At 36.3% G+C, this 14,528-nt stretch overlaps 1 protein-coding gene across 1 annotated transcript in view; it reads right to left on the reverse strand.

The window, feature by feature from the left end:
* Positions 1–11,319, reverse strand: part of RHCE (Rh blood group CcEe antigens) — a 157,803-nt gene extending 146,484 nt beyond the window's left edge. Inside the window, exon 1 of the mRNA XM_063954166.1 lies at positions 10,977–11,319. The gene's annotated coding sequence lies outside the window, so the exon portion shown is untranslated. The remainder of the gene's footprint in view (positions 1–10,976) is intronic.
* Positions 11,320–14,528: the final 3,209 nt, after the last annotated feature.

A 14,528-nucleotide genomic window follows, 5' to 3' on the forward strand; every position in this document is an offset into this window, starting at 1 on the left:
CTCCCCGATACCTCCACAGTTGAAGAAATTCTGCCCCCGTTCCCATTTTGATCCTCCTTCCAATAACTCTACCATTAAGACCTATCTACGTTTACTAGATGAAGGGGTAAACTCTTCTATTAAGAATAAAGATCGATTTCATCCGAACCTGTCTCAAGTGGAACGGCAAGCATTAAAATCTTTAGCAAATAACAAAGATTTAATAATCCGCCAGGCGGATAAGGGAGGAGCAATTGTCCTCCAGGACTATCTCAGTTATCATCAAGAAGCTGTAAGACAACTGTCTGACACTACAGTGTATGTTAAATTAGCTAAAGATCCGACCAAAAGCTGTAGAAAGGAATTGTGCAATCTTTTATTATCTGCCATGGACACGGGATTAATAACAGAGAAATTGAAGGATGTGCTCTATCCAGATGATCCCATCATGCCAACTTTCTATACAATCCCTAAAGTACACAAGGGATTGGACCCTCCTCCGGGACGCCCCATTGTGTCGGCACAGGGTTCATTGTTCCAGCCGGTTGCCACATTCTTGGACTCCATCCTGCAACCTCTAATCCAAAACGAAAGGACATTCCTATTGGACACTACCACCTTTTTGAGGAAATTGCAGACTGTCCCTACATTTGGTAACGATTATTGGTTGGTAGGCATAGATGTTATAAATCTGTATACTTCAATTCCACACCAATTCGGTTTACATAGTCTACGTAGTTTCTTAGAATCTAAAAGTGTTTTTTCTGGTGACAAAATTGATAATATCATACAACTGTTTGATTTGATTTTGCATAACAATTTTTTCCTGTATGAAACTGACATTTAACTGCAGGTACAAGGCTGTGCCATGGGCAGCTCCATGGCACCGGCCTATGCAAACATAGTAATGTTTTCTGTTGAACAGCTGCTGTTTTTTGCTGATGCTATGATTAGTGAACATATCATTTTGTTTTTGAGGTATATAGACGACCTTTTTTTGATTTGGAGGAGCGATATTAACATCCTCCGCTCACTACTCGAGACACATAATGCAACTGACCATCCAATTAAGTTTACCTATATGTTTAGCAAGGACACATTGGATTTTTTAGATGTACACATTTCGGTCTCAGATCAGGTTTTACACACTAGCCTGTTCTCAAAGGTCACCGATAGAAATACTCTATTGAAAGCACAAAGCTGCCACCCGAGGTCTCTGATTAATGGCCTCCCCTATTCCCAAATGTTGCGAGCTTTCCGCATAAATAGTGACCCCGTCAAGGCCATCGAACAGATTGACTTGATGGTTCAAAAATTTTTGGATCGTGGCTATAATGCCCATACCTTGGCTATTTGTAAACAAAAAGTGCTATCTTTGAACAGGGATTCGCTGGTGAATAATGCTCAATCCACTAATAATAGGAATCCTAAAGTGTTGCCATGGGTGAACAAGTTTAATGTGGCGACTCCAGCTATTATTTCTACAGCTAAAACACTATGGCCAATGTTACAGAGCGACCCCAAACTGAATTTGAAAGATTACAGACTGTTACCTAGCTATGCACGCAGCCGCAACTTAAAAGATATTTTGGTCAAAACTGATACCACACGAAAATCTTTAAAACAGGCCACTTTTTTGAGTAGCAATCGGGTAGGCTGCTTTAAATGCACTTGCACTACGTGCCAATTCATGCTTACAGGTGATTTCTTTAACCACCCTCATTCAGGGAAAAAATATAAAATTTTACATTATTTCACCTGTAACTCGTCCTTTGTTGTTTACCAAATTCTCTGCCCCTGTGGTCTTTGCTATATCGGCAAGACCGAATCTAAATTTAAGGAGCGTATGGGTAACCATCGAGCTGCCATACGTGCAGCTTTAGTGTCGGGCACCAGCGATCAGCCTGTCGCACGACACTTCGCAGAGGCTAGACATCCCTTGACAAGCCTTAGATTGTTGCCTTATAGGTAATTGTCTGCACTTAGTATAATATTAGGGCAATGGATATTGTCTGAATCAAAATATAATTCATTATAAATAGGCGATGTTACCATAGTGGACAGTATACTGGATATATATAGTAAGGAATAGATATGAAATAAGTTTGAATGTATGAGGTAATGTTTAGCTGATTTAAGAGATTAGGTTTGTGTATGTGTTTATATAGATATACTGTATATTTGTGTTTTACAGCAAGATGGTAAAAAATAGTGTAGGGAACAGGTTTATTCTGCTCTAGTCATAAATAAGGCCAGAGAGGTTACAGTAAGATCAAGAGTCATTGTAGAGAAAAGGTATTAGGCCATAAATGATAATAGGTATGTGACAGAGCTCTGTTGGTCATTGGAATTCACAGGTGTGCTTACAGTAGATCAGAATCTACTGGTTTGTCTATTGTCCAGTGAAGGTTAAAAGCTAGGGAGTATAAATTAACTACTATGAAAAGAGATCACATCCATTGATAAAACATTGTGTAACCGACCCCAGGAAAACTTGTCAATACAACAGAACTTTGGATGAAAAGACATTCCAGATTTTACAATACTATACTTGCTTAAGGCAGTGTGGACACCACACTTTTATGACACCATGCCTCCGTGAACAGGACACGACAGCCCAGTTCAATGTTTGTTTTATTACACCTTGGAATCTGACAAACCTATAATTACCTATTCCATTGGAAACTATGAGAATATGATAGTTTGAATTGGTAAAATATGAGATAAAAGGACCAGACTTGTAGTTAGGAGTTAGAAGGAAGGAAGTCAGTCAGGAGGAGAAGTCATGGAGAACATGCAGAAGGAATGATTCTTGGGATGGCAATCTTTAACTTGCAAGTATACATTTTATGTTAGCAATTGAAACTGTTTGTGAAACTTATGTCATGTTGTTTTATGTTATGTAACGAAGGAAGCATATATAATTATAATTAGTATATATATCACTACTGTGTATATCTTATTCTGTACGATTTGATCTGCCTGTAAATAAAGAATCATATAAAAAGAGCGGTAATATTCAAGCTTGAACTCTCTTTAAGGAATCTTAACTTAATAACTTCATAAGTCATATGTATAAGGACTGCATATATGTATCAGCCAATTAGTTTGTAAGCCTGACATAATATATTTGCAGATATATATGATAAATGCATATTAATTGAAATATATCCATATATTAAATACCATATATGATATATTAAATATTAATATTCATAAATATTGATTCCAGAGAGGTTACAGTAAGATCAAGAGTCATTGTAGAGAAAAGGTATTAGGCCATAAATGATAATAGGTATGTGACAGAGCTCTGTTGGTCATTGGAATTCACAGGTGTGCTTACAGTAGATCAGAATCTACTGGTTTGTCTATTGTCCAGTGAAGGTTAAAAGCTAGGGAGTATAAATTAACTACTATGAAAAGAGATCACATCCATTGATAAAACATTGTGTAACCGACCCCAGGAAAACTTGTCAATACAACAGAACTTTGGATGAAAAGACATTCCAGATTTTACAATACTATACTTGCTTAAGGCAGTGTGGACACCACACTTTTATGACACCATGCCTCCGTGAACAGGACACGACAGCCCAGTTCAATGTTTGTTTTATTACACCTTGGAATCTGACAAACCTATAATTACCTATTCCATTGGAAACTATGAGAATATGATAGTTTGAATTGGTAAAATATGAGATAAAAGGACCAGACTTGTAGTTAGGAGTTAGAAGGAAGGAAGTCAGTCAGGAGGAGAAGTCATGGAGAACATGCAGAAGGAATGATTCTTGGGATGGCAATCTTTAACTTGCAAGTATACATTTTATGTTAGCAATTGAAACTGTTTGTGAAACTTATGTCATGTTGTTTTATGTTATGTAACGAAGGAAGCATATATAATTATAATTAGTATATATATCACTACTGTGTATATCTTATTCTGTACGATTTGATCTGCCTGTAAATAAAGAATCATATAAAAAGAGCGGTAATATTCAAGCTTGAACTCTCTTTAAGGAATCTTAACTTAATAACTTCATAAGTCATATGTATAAGGACTGCATATATGTATCAGCCAATTAGTTTGTAAGCCTGACATAATATATTTGCAGATATATATGATAAATGCATATTAATTGAAATATATCCATATATTAAATACCATATATGATATATTAAATATTAATATTCATAAATATGATTCCATAAATCAATATTGGCGACCACGAATTGGACTTGTTATTACTGAATCTGATTATCTGATCTATAATATTTATGAGGAGTAGCAGATGCTATAAGCTGGCTACCAAATCTGCAGAATCACGGTGGGGATGTATCTATGAAAATTTATTACCATTGTGTAATGTCAATTTTGTATTCTGTATAACCTAGGATAAATGTGTTAGTGCAATATACGTTATTTTAACTAACATAATATCTATTAGGAAGCAGCACCAAAGGCTATAAGCCTGCTGGCAAAATACAAGATCACAGTGGAATAGGTTACAAATGAGAATAAAGAATTTAAAGGCCTAGAATAGAAAATGTGCACAGTGGAAAAGAGTATTTCCAAATAAATGTATAAATGTACCAGGTATTAGAGTTTAACCTTAAGACACCGGTCAATCTTAAGGAGAGGATACCTTCAGTACTAAAAACAAAGAATATATAAATTTAGCATTGAAATGTTAAAAATGCAAAAGTTTTCTGTAGCATTTAGAAAAATGCGCAGAACTGCGGCTCTAGAAGCCAAACAGAAATGTAAAGAAGAATCAGGTTCACGTCTTCGTAAGGCGTGCCTGACCATTAATGCAAAAATGCATTCGTTATTTAAGTCCCTTAAACAGAAAAATAAACAGAAAAAGTTTGGGGCAGAAGCGAAAAGCCTGACAGTTTGTAATCAAATTGTCAAGATCTCTGATGAAGAGATAACATCCAGCAAGCAAGCTGAGATAGAAACACCAAACAGGAATAGTGTTGAGGTATGTGAAACTCTGTACACAGAGTCTACAGGAGTCAGAAATGACTTAATCAGTCAAGATCCTAAAATTAAGGAAAGTTACATGTTGCAGGACTGCATCAATGTGCAGCGCATGGAGTCTGCTATGGTCACACAGACCACCAGCAGAACAGCCTCTGTGGTAAAGGAAGAAAGTAGCAATGTGCCGGATGTGTCTATCATCAGACAGCACATTAATGTAAAGGAGGTAGCAGCAATAGGAGATGTCCCCTATACTGTGTCTAGTAAGGGGGAAGATCATTGTAACTCAGATTATGAGTATTCTGCTGAATACACTCTCAGAGTTCCCAATGTAAATGAAGAATTTGTTATGCCCTTAGGCAAAGGTGAATTGTCAGCAGATTTAAACACTGATAGCAGCAGTACAGTGCACACAGGGGTGGGGAAGTTCCCCATGGTGAAAACTCCCATGGCAACCAGAGTTGCAAACCTTGAAATGTATTCACCTGGAAACATGTTTAAAGGGAAAATCCATGAAATTAATTCAGGAATGCATGTTTACAAACAAAGTTCCCAAACTTATGTAACCCCCACAGAGCACTCAGAGACTTCTAGTGATGGTGCAAATGTTTGCATGCTCTCAGAGAGACCACATGCAGAGTGTCATTCTGCAAACCACACACCAATTAACAATGACAAAAAGGATCACCAGGATGAAAATGTTTTTATGCCCTGGTGCCATAACCATTTTATTACAGGTGTGGAAAGACAGAAAGCCCTGGGACCTGCAATACATATTTGGCAAAGTTTAACAAGTTTCTCTCCCCACAAAAGTAGGTTTTTTCAGAAGCTCCAAGATTCTTCCAAACTAAGGAGCCACACCAAGCAGCAAACGCTATGGTTAAAGACAGTCTGGGACCAGGCTGCATCACAAGGGAGTATGGTCACAAGTGAATACGGTAGTATCATTCCTTTACTTGTTAGATCCAATGAAGCCATTGTTTGCTTTGATGTTCAAACAGCCACAGTTTCCAAATTAAACCTGCATCATATCTGCAGCGACAATTGTGCTGTCATTGACACACAATGTGACAGGAAAGATTGGCACAGGCCAGAAACAATTGTTTGTTTGTTATTCAATCGTTAAAAGACACATTTGTAAATTCTGTACCTGATAACATGCAGCAGATAGGACAGAATGCATAGCAAGCTATGTTAAATCACTGTATAAATATCTGTGATAGTCATTGTATGTATTTTTGTTTGATTCATAGTAATCCTGGCAACCTGTATACAGAATGGTGCAAGACTCCAAAAAGACTCCAATTTACAAGGGAAAAGGTCTTCATTAACCCTTTCATCGCTGCTATCCAGCAAAATCTACATAGCATCCCTAAAGACTGATATATGGACAAATCCTCAAGGAGTTTTCCAGTTTCACAAGAAAGGGGAAGGTTTTCATTAACCCTTTCATCACAAGTAATCATTACTTGTCTTTCAAACTACATGTACACTCCCACAACAGTGTACAGCACATCTCATCACTGTGATTATACAGAACTGTCTCATCCCTTCATATACCTTAATCACATATATGTAAACATTTGTCTGAGATATATTTTATATCATTGCATATATACCTTGTAAATATTTTATGTTTTTTTTATATATTACACAATAGATACTACCTATGCTTCCTTCGTAAAAGCTTCAAAAGTAATTAAATATCTAATACAGGATGGTATACCACGTTATAACAAATTGGGCCGAGATTATTAAGTGGGATGAATAATTCTCTTAATAAAGACTGTCACAAGTCTAAGATAATTATTTGTAGCATAACAGGGTCACTGTATATGCACATGGCTGCATATAAAATAATATTGGATGGAATTAGATATATTTAAAGCCATTCCTAAATGATATTTAATATCTGTTTGAAGCAAAATTATATTCATTTATTGTATTGATAGGATGTTACTATATACACATCAAAAGCATTTTAAATAATTATTAGTCAAAATATAGGTAGGATAGAAAACGCCTTTATATGGGTTAAACTGGTATAAGTTTATGTAAGATTGAGATGTATAAATAGGTACAAGGTAGAATAAGGAGATTTAAGACTGCATGGTAATTTATTCAGTGAGGAAATACAGAACAGAGTAGGTGTACTACTCACAGCCATTTGTGGTACTATTGCCCGAAGACAATTAAGACCTACTATTAACAAGCAAGGAAAGAAAGAAAGAAAGAAAAAAAAAAAAAAAGACTGTTTCATATATGCCTGTTCTATTCAAAATCACAACCTGTTTGTGCAAAAGCAATATGGACACTGGTCACAACTGCGGCATTGGATAAACGCAAAGGAAACAGAACTGCTAAAGACTGTATAAAGACTATTACTATTACTGAGGGTCGTCACAAGTACTGAATGTTCAAGACACAGCACTCGACGTACACAGCCCTCTGCCTCAAACAGCGAAATGGCAAGCAAAGGAGCAGCTGCTACGAAGAATTCTACTTCTAGTAATGGTGCAAATGTTGCAAACGCAAGGCCATAATGCAAACGCAAGGCATCTCCAATTGCAAGCAAACCACGCAGATGACAGTCTTATCCCAGTAAATTGCTACATACAAGAACAGCAAAAATGTCCAAACGTACTGATCCAGATACAGAAAAAAGGTCTACAATTGGGCTATGGTATTCCAAATGTCTGTAGAAATTAGTTTTCCTCATGAATACTGAATAAAAACCTCAGTTTTGTCTGCTTTAGTTAAAAGTAGAATAAGGTTAGGTAAGCTAAGAATTTTTAGAGATTTTTAAAATCATAATGGTTATTATTATTACACTTATGGTATATATTATGGTTACAACGAAAGTTATGTTTGAAGGAATATTTTGAAATGTATTTGGAAGCAATTACGCTAGTTTAATGTGTGGCCAATCAAAAGAATTTCTCATGGCCACAAGGGGGCGACTGTTGCCTTATAGGTAATTGTCTGCACTTAGTATAATATTAGGGCAATGGATATTGTCTGAATCAAAATATAATTCATTATAAATAGGCGATGTTACCATAGTGGACAGTATACTGGATATATATAGTAAGGAATAGATATGAAATAAGTTTGAATGTATGAGGTAATGTTTAGCTGATTTAAGAGATTAGGTTTGTGTATGTGTTTATATAGATATACTGTATATTTGTGTTTTACAGCAAGATGGTAAAAAATAGTGTAGGGAACAGGTTTATTCTGCTCTAGTCATAAATAAGGCCAGAGAGGTTACAGTAAGATCAAGAGTCATTGTAGAGAAAAGGTATTAGGCCATAAATGATAATAGGTATGTGACAGAGCTCTGTTGGTCATTGGAATTCACAGGTGTGCTTACAGTAGATCAGAATCTACTGGTTTGTCTATTGTCCAGTGAAGGTTAAAAGCTAGGGAGTATAAATTAACTACTATGAAAAGAGATCACATCCATTGATAAAACATTGTGTAACCGACCCCAGGAAAACTTGTCAATACAACAGAACTTTGGATGAAAAGACATTCCAGATTTTACAATACTATACTTGCTTAAGGCAGTGTGGACACCACACTTTTATGACACCATGCCTCCGTGAACAGGACACGACAGCCCAGTTCAATGTTTGTTTTATTACACCTTGGAATCTGACAAACCTATAATTACCTATTCCATTGGAAACTATGAGAATATGATAGTTTGAATTGGTAAAATATGAGATAAAAGGACCAGACTTGTAGTTAGGAGTTAGAAGGAAGGAAGTCAGTCAGGAGGAGAAGTCATGGAGAACATGCAGAAGGAATGATTCTTGGGATGGCAATCTTTAACTTGCAAGTATACATTTTATGTTAGCAATTGAAACTGTTTGTGAAACTTATGTCATGTTGTTTTATGTTATGTAACGAAGGAAGCATATATAATTATAATTAGTATATATATCACTACTGTGTATATCTTATTCTGTACGATTTGATCTGCCTGTAAATAAAGAATCATATAAAAAGAGCGGTAATATTCAAGCTTGAACTCTCTTTAAGGAATCTTAACTTAATAACTTCATAAGTCATATGTATAAGGACTGCATATATGTATCAGCCAATTAGTTTGTAAGCCTGACATAATATATTTGCAGATATATATGATAAATGCATATTAATTGAAATATATCCATATATTAAATACCATATATGATATATTAAATATTAATATTCATAAATATGATTCCATAAATCAATAAGATATAGGATGATCGATACGGTCCCACTGAATAGACGAGGTGGGAACCGATCGCTACAGTTATTAAGATGCGAAGCACGATGGATCCACCGTTTAAATGTCATCTACCCCAAAGGGCTGAATGACACTATTTCTTATGCAGCACTCCGTTAGATTTATATCTTTAACTAGTTTTGTTCTTTAATTGTGTTAAAATAACATCACCCCTCATATGGTTTAGATAACTAAGTATATATTATGTCAGGATTTATTGCTAAGTTAACTAAGAATATATTTTATATTTATTTGCTGTTTTGCACATGCATTCGTCTGCTGCTTATGCCTCTGTTATAATAACTTGTTTTTTCTATAATGATTTACATTATAAACTTCCGTAGCTGCTCTTTGATTCTTTTTGTATGGTGAACGGTTAAGCCTTTACTCACAGGTGTACGGCCCGTTTGGGATGACGTCACCAATCAGTGCGACGGCGGGGAGGGTGTGCAATCCCGGCCCTGACGCCAGCATTTCACTTGTGGTGGACATGTATATAAGGTATGTTGTATTTTTACTATGTATCCTGAAGACAATATATAAATATTGAAACGTTGATGCAATAGCTTCTTTGCTTCTGAAGTCTGGTTATTTGGTACGAGTGCCGCACCTCTGCAAATTATATATATATATATATATATGAACAGAAAGTATGAGCGCAAACAAACGGTAATATACTTTCTTATATATATGTATACATATATATAAACACACATAGAAAGTCCCGTAGAACTGAAATGTCCACAGAATTGAATGAGAAGCAATGTTCCTTAGGTTCACTGACAGCCAATATCGTTTGGAAAGGAAGATTTGTCAGTGTGCACTTCTGGAGCTTCCAGCTGTCGCCTCCCCAATGTTACCCGATCCCGAACGGGTGATAGTCCTGACAAAAGATTGAAGAAGCAGGGAGCGCCAATAGTGCATTAAAAGAGTACAATGGTTTTTATTTTTTAAAAATCCAGATCGGTCACAAGTAAAAAACCCGTACCATAAAAGGCGGTCAAACCACCGCTTGTATAACCAGCATAAGATTTTACCCCACTGTGCGAAGCAGTATTCTCGATTTCAGATCCACAACATCAGACCACGCCCATACGCGTTTCGTCAACGCTGAAGAGAGCGGAGGGAGAGACATCCATTGTCGGCCGCTAAAGTGATTGCGAGTGCTGTGACTAACAAAGACCAAGCCTACTGACGAAGTCGAATGACGAAACGCGTATGGGCGTGGTCTGACGTTGTGGATCTGAAATCGAGAATACTGCTTCGCACAGTGGGGTAAAATCTTATGCTGGTTATACAAGCGGTGGTTTGACCGCCTTTTATGGTACGGGTTTTTTACTTGTGACCGATCTGGATTTTTAAAAAATAAAAACCATTGTACTCTTTTAATGCACTATTGGCGCTCCCTGCTTCTTCAATCTTTTGTCATATATATATATATATATATATATATATATTGTATTTGGGGTGGAATTAGCGCTCAAACCTAATAATTCAATGAATGAAATGATATAGAAAACAAACAAGGTGAAATAGATGGCAACCACTTAATCGTGGCTAACCAATAAAACACTCCAATAGTATATAGTGGCAGCAGCCAGATTTCAAGTTTGTCCAATTACCAATAAGACAGATTTAAAATATTCTTTAGTGGTAAATCAGCTGCGCCTTCAGTGTTTACAAATCAAGAAATGTGACTGTTCATACTATCCAGTAGTAACATTCAAATATGCGTACCTGACAGAGGAAGAGTAATAGCTTGTAGAAGTTTCTTTATAATCTTCCTTAGTGGCTTCCTCCTCCCATAATAATTCAGACGTTGTGTGAAATTTCACATAGGAGGGTGATGGAGACAGTGTATCAATAAAGTGCACTTCGTAATATAAAGTGACTGTGCTTTCATGCAACAAAATTGTGCAAAAAAAATGTGCTAAAGTGCTCAATAGTGCAAAAAAGTGCAACAAAGGGGGTTATGGGTGCCTCCTTGTGGTAGTATATTTATTTACCAAGCAATAAGGTGAAACACAACACTCCACAATTTAACTGGTAAAACTCTGAGGTACCACTCACTTTTTAGGAGTATCATACGACCAAAAGGAGTCCTCAGAGCTATCTATCAACCAGGGACCCTTAAAACAAACAAAAAAAAGCTCCCAAAGGGGAAGAAGCTTCTGATAGTGTAATAATGTTTTACACATTTATTGAACACAACAAAACATAGACATTAAAATGGACTCGTACAATTTTAGAAAAATAAACAGGCTTATCTGCATATCATATGTCAGAGTGGAGAGCCAGAGATTGGTACCCAATGCGTTTCATCCTGTCACACTTATTGGGACTTCCTCAGGGGTTAATAATGGCAAGCTATGCACTAACAAAATATTTATAAAGAATGAGAGGACTCAAAATAGAACTGAATAGCGGCTGGCGTCCAGAAATTCACACCGCGCATGTGCGGGAACTCCGGTAATCTCGCATGACCGCAAGTGATAGTATAAACTACAAGTCTGCATCACGCATGCGCACTCGGTCATCCGTATTGCGCATGTGCGGGAAGTCTCGCGGGGACTCTCGCAGGACCATAGTTAATAATATGGATAAAAAAACTATATTGCGCACGCGCACGGACCGTGCACGCATAAAAGCACTACGACATCATGGGATGCTAGAGTTACAGAGCACCACCATACCAAAGCAATGGGTCTCAGCATTTTTCAGCCACATAGGGCATTCCTCAGTCGCCATATTTGAGACGTCTCAATATACAGCGGCCATTTTTTATTAGTCCCATCGGAGATAAAATATAAATTAATGCATAGCTTCCCACATAAATAAACAAATAAACAGGTACAAAAACATAAACATGAACACATAAGATAATATATAAGAATAGATATATCAAATTAATTACATAGCATTGTTAAAATAAATTAATTATAAGAAATTAATCATAAATCAATTATATAAATTCTAAAATTAATTATAAGAAATTAGAATCAGTAAATAGGTTCTACAGGTAGGTTCTACAAATTATATTACAGAAGAAGGTAACACGTAATATACCTAATACTGTAATACAATTTGTACTATGCAGAATAAGTAAAATATATAAATAAAATTACAGGAATGGGGCTAACTCATAATACTTAAGACCTTCAGGAATGAGGGTACTAAGTGTCCTACTTTCACATGTTCGATCGCTTTAAAGGTTAAATGATCAGGATTGGAGTTATGAAATGTATTAAAATGTTTGGCGACTGAATGATTTTCCAACTTGTTTTTTATTGCTCTAATATGTTCTTGTATTCTTAACCTAAGGGACCTTTTGGTTTTCCCTATGTATTTGTACCCACAATACATTCCAAACAGTAAACCACATAGTAAGTGGAGCAATTTATCAAATCCTTGATTTTGTATGTCTTTGAGTGGTTAGAAGTGCTGAATTGTTTGCCATCTTTATGGACATACCTACAGATGCAGCAATGATTACATTTGAAAAAACACTAGTTTTGAGCCAGCCTTCTGATTCTTGCATTTGAATGGGTCGCAGCATACTGGGAGCTAAAATATCCTTCAGGTTCCTTGCCTTCCTGTAAATTGTGTTCGGTCGATCTGGTAGTATTGGACCTAGTACAGTATCTAACTTTAAAATGTGCCAATGTCTCCTCAAAGTTTCATCTATTTTATAATCCCCCTGCTTTATAGGTGGTAATAAAGTTGAGATGTTGATTAGCCTCTTAGTTTTTCACTCTATATGTCAGTAGATCATCTCTTTTGGTATTAATAGTTTTCATTCTTGCTGTTTCTACCATTTTAGGAGGATATCGTCTTTCCAAAAATCTACCCAAATAAATATTTAACTGTTCATGAAAGTCTTTATCTTTATTACAATTCCTTTTTAATCTACAGAACTGTGAAAATGGTATGTTAATTTTCCACTTGGCTAAGTGTCCACTATTAAAATGGAGGTAGCTGTTCTAGTCAACATCTTTTATATAATTTTTAGTGGAAATGTTTCCTCCTTCCGACAACAGAATCGAATGAAGATACTCTATTTCCTTTTCATCAATCTTATAAGTAAAGGATAAATTAAAATCATTCATAGATATTAGTTTAAAAAAGTCTAAAAAAGATTCCTTACTGCCTTTCCAAACAATTAGAATATCGTCAATGTATCTACGATATATGACGATGTTAGAGCGATAAATGTTATTATTATAAATATATTTCTGTTCCCAGCTCCCCATGTGTAAATTGGAGAAGCTGAGTGCAAAAACAGATCCCAACTCGGTTCTGCAAATTTGAAGAAAGAAATCATTTAAAAACTTAAAATAATTGTGAGTAAGAATGAAGTGTATTAAAAGGCAAATACAATCATTGTGTCCATTCTCCAAAATCGGGTCATTTTTATTTAGAAATTCCCTACATGAATTTATTTCTTTCTCATACATTATAGAGGTATAAAGGGATTGAACATCTACGGTGACCAAGAGAAAATCATCTTCCCAACTTAAATCCTTTATACTATGCAACACTGCTGTAGTATCTTTAACAAACAATTCCAATTCCACCACAGTGTTAAGCAAATGAAAGTGGTTGCTGAATGTAAAAGAAAAAGAAAAAAGGAGGACAGCAATAAGGTGTCAGAGTGTTAGAAAGTGAGGTTTAGCTGAGCAGTGTTACAAGTGTAAAAGATATGTGAAAAATGCTACATAGATATAAAACAAACACAATGTGATATATAAGTGTTAAAAGTAAATGCAAGGGGGTGATGCCCCAAAGTGGCCAAGCTAGAGCAATACAGGTAGCTCCACACCCCAAATATCTTTTACACTTGTAACACTGCTCAGCTAAACCTCACTTTCTAACACTCTGACACTTTACTGCTGTCCTCTTTTTTTTTTTTACATTCAGCAACCACTTTCGTTTGCTTAACACTGATCTTTCACTCCTATCCTTTTGCTGTGTGGTGCCCTGGGGTGGTGTGGCTGGGGTAGTCTGGGGGTGCTCTGTGCCCCAGAGGTGAACCCCTATAGTGTTAGGGACCTGTCTGATGAGGTCACTGTGAAGTAGGTGGGCAGGTTCATATACTAGCCAATATATGCCAAGAACCTCGAATATTATATTATGGTTGTAATAATTTTAATGGTGTATGGTGCACCTGCACCCTTGTTCCTATATTGTAGGACTGTCTGAGTGTGTCTGACGTCAGCTCCGGCCCCGATCACCAGCAATCTATCGCAGTGGCAGGGTAAGTCCTGGGCTGAGCAGAGACTGCACAAACTG

The sequence above is a fragment of the Pseudophryne corroboree genome, chromosome 2, assembly GCF_028390025.1.
Source record: "Pseudophryne corroboree isolate aPseCor3 chromosome 2, aPseCor3.hap2, whole genome shotgun sequence".
Classification (NCBI taxonomy): Eukaryota; Metazoa; Chordata; class Amphibia; order Anura; family Myobatrachidae; genus Pseudophryne; species Pseudophryne corroboree.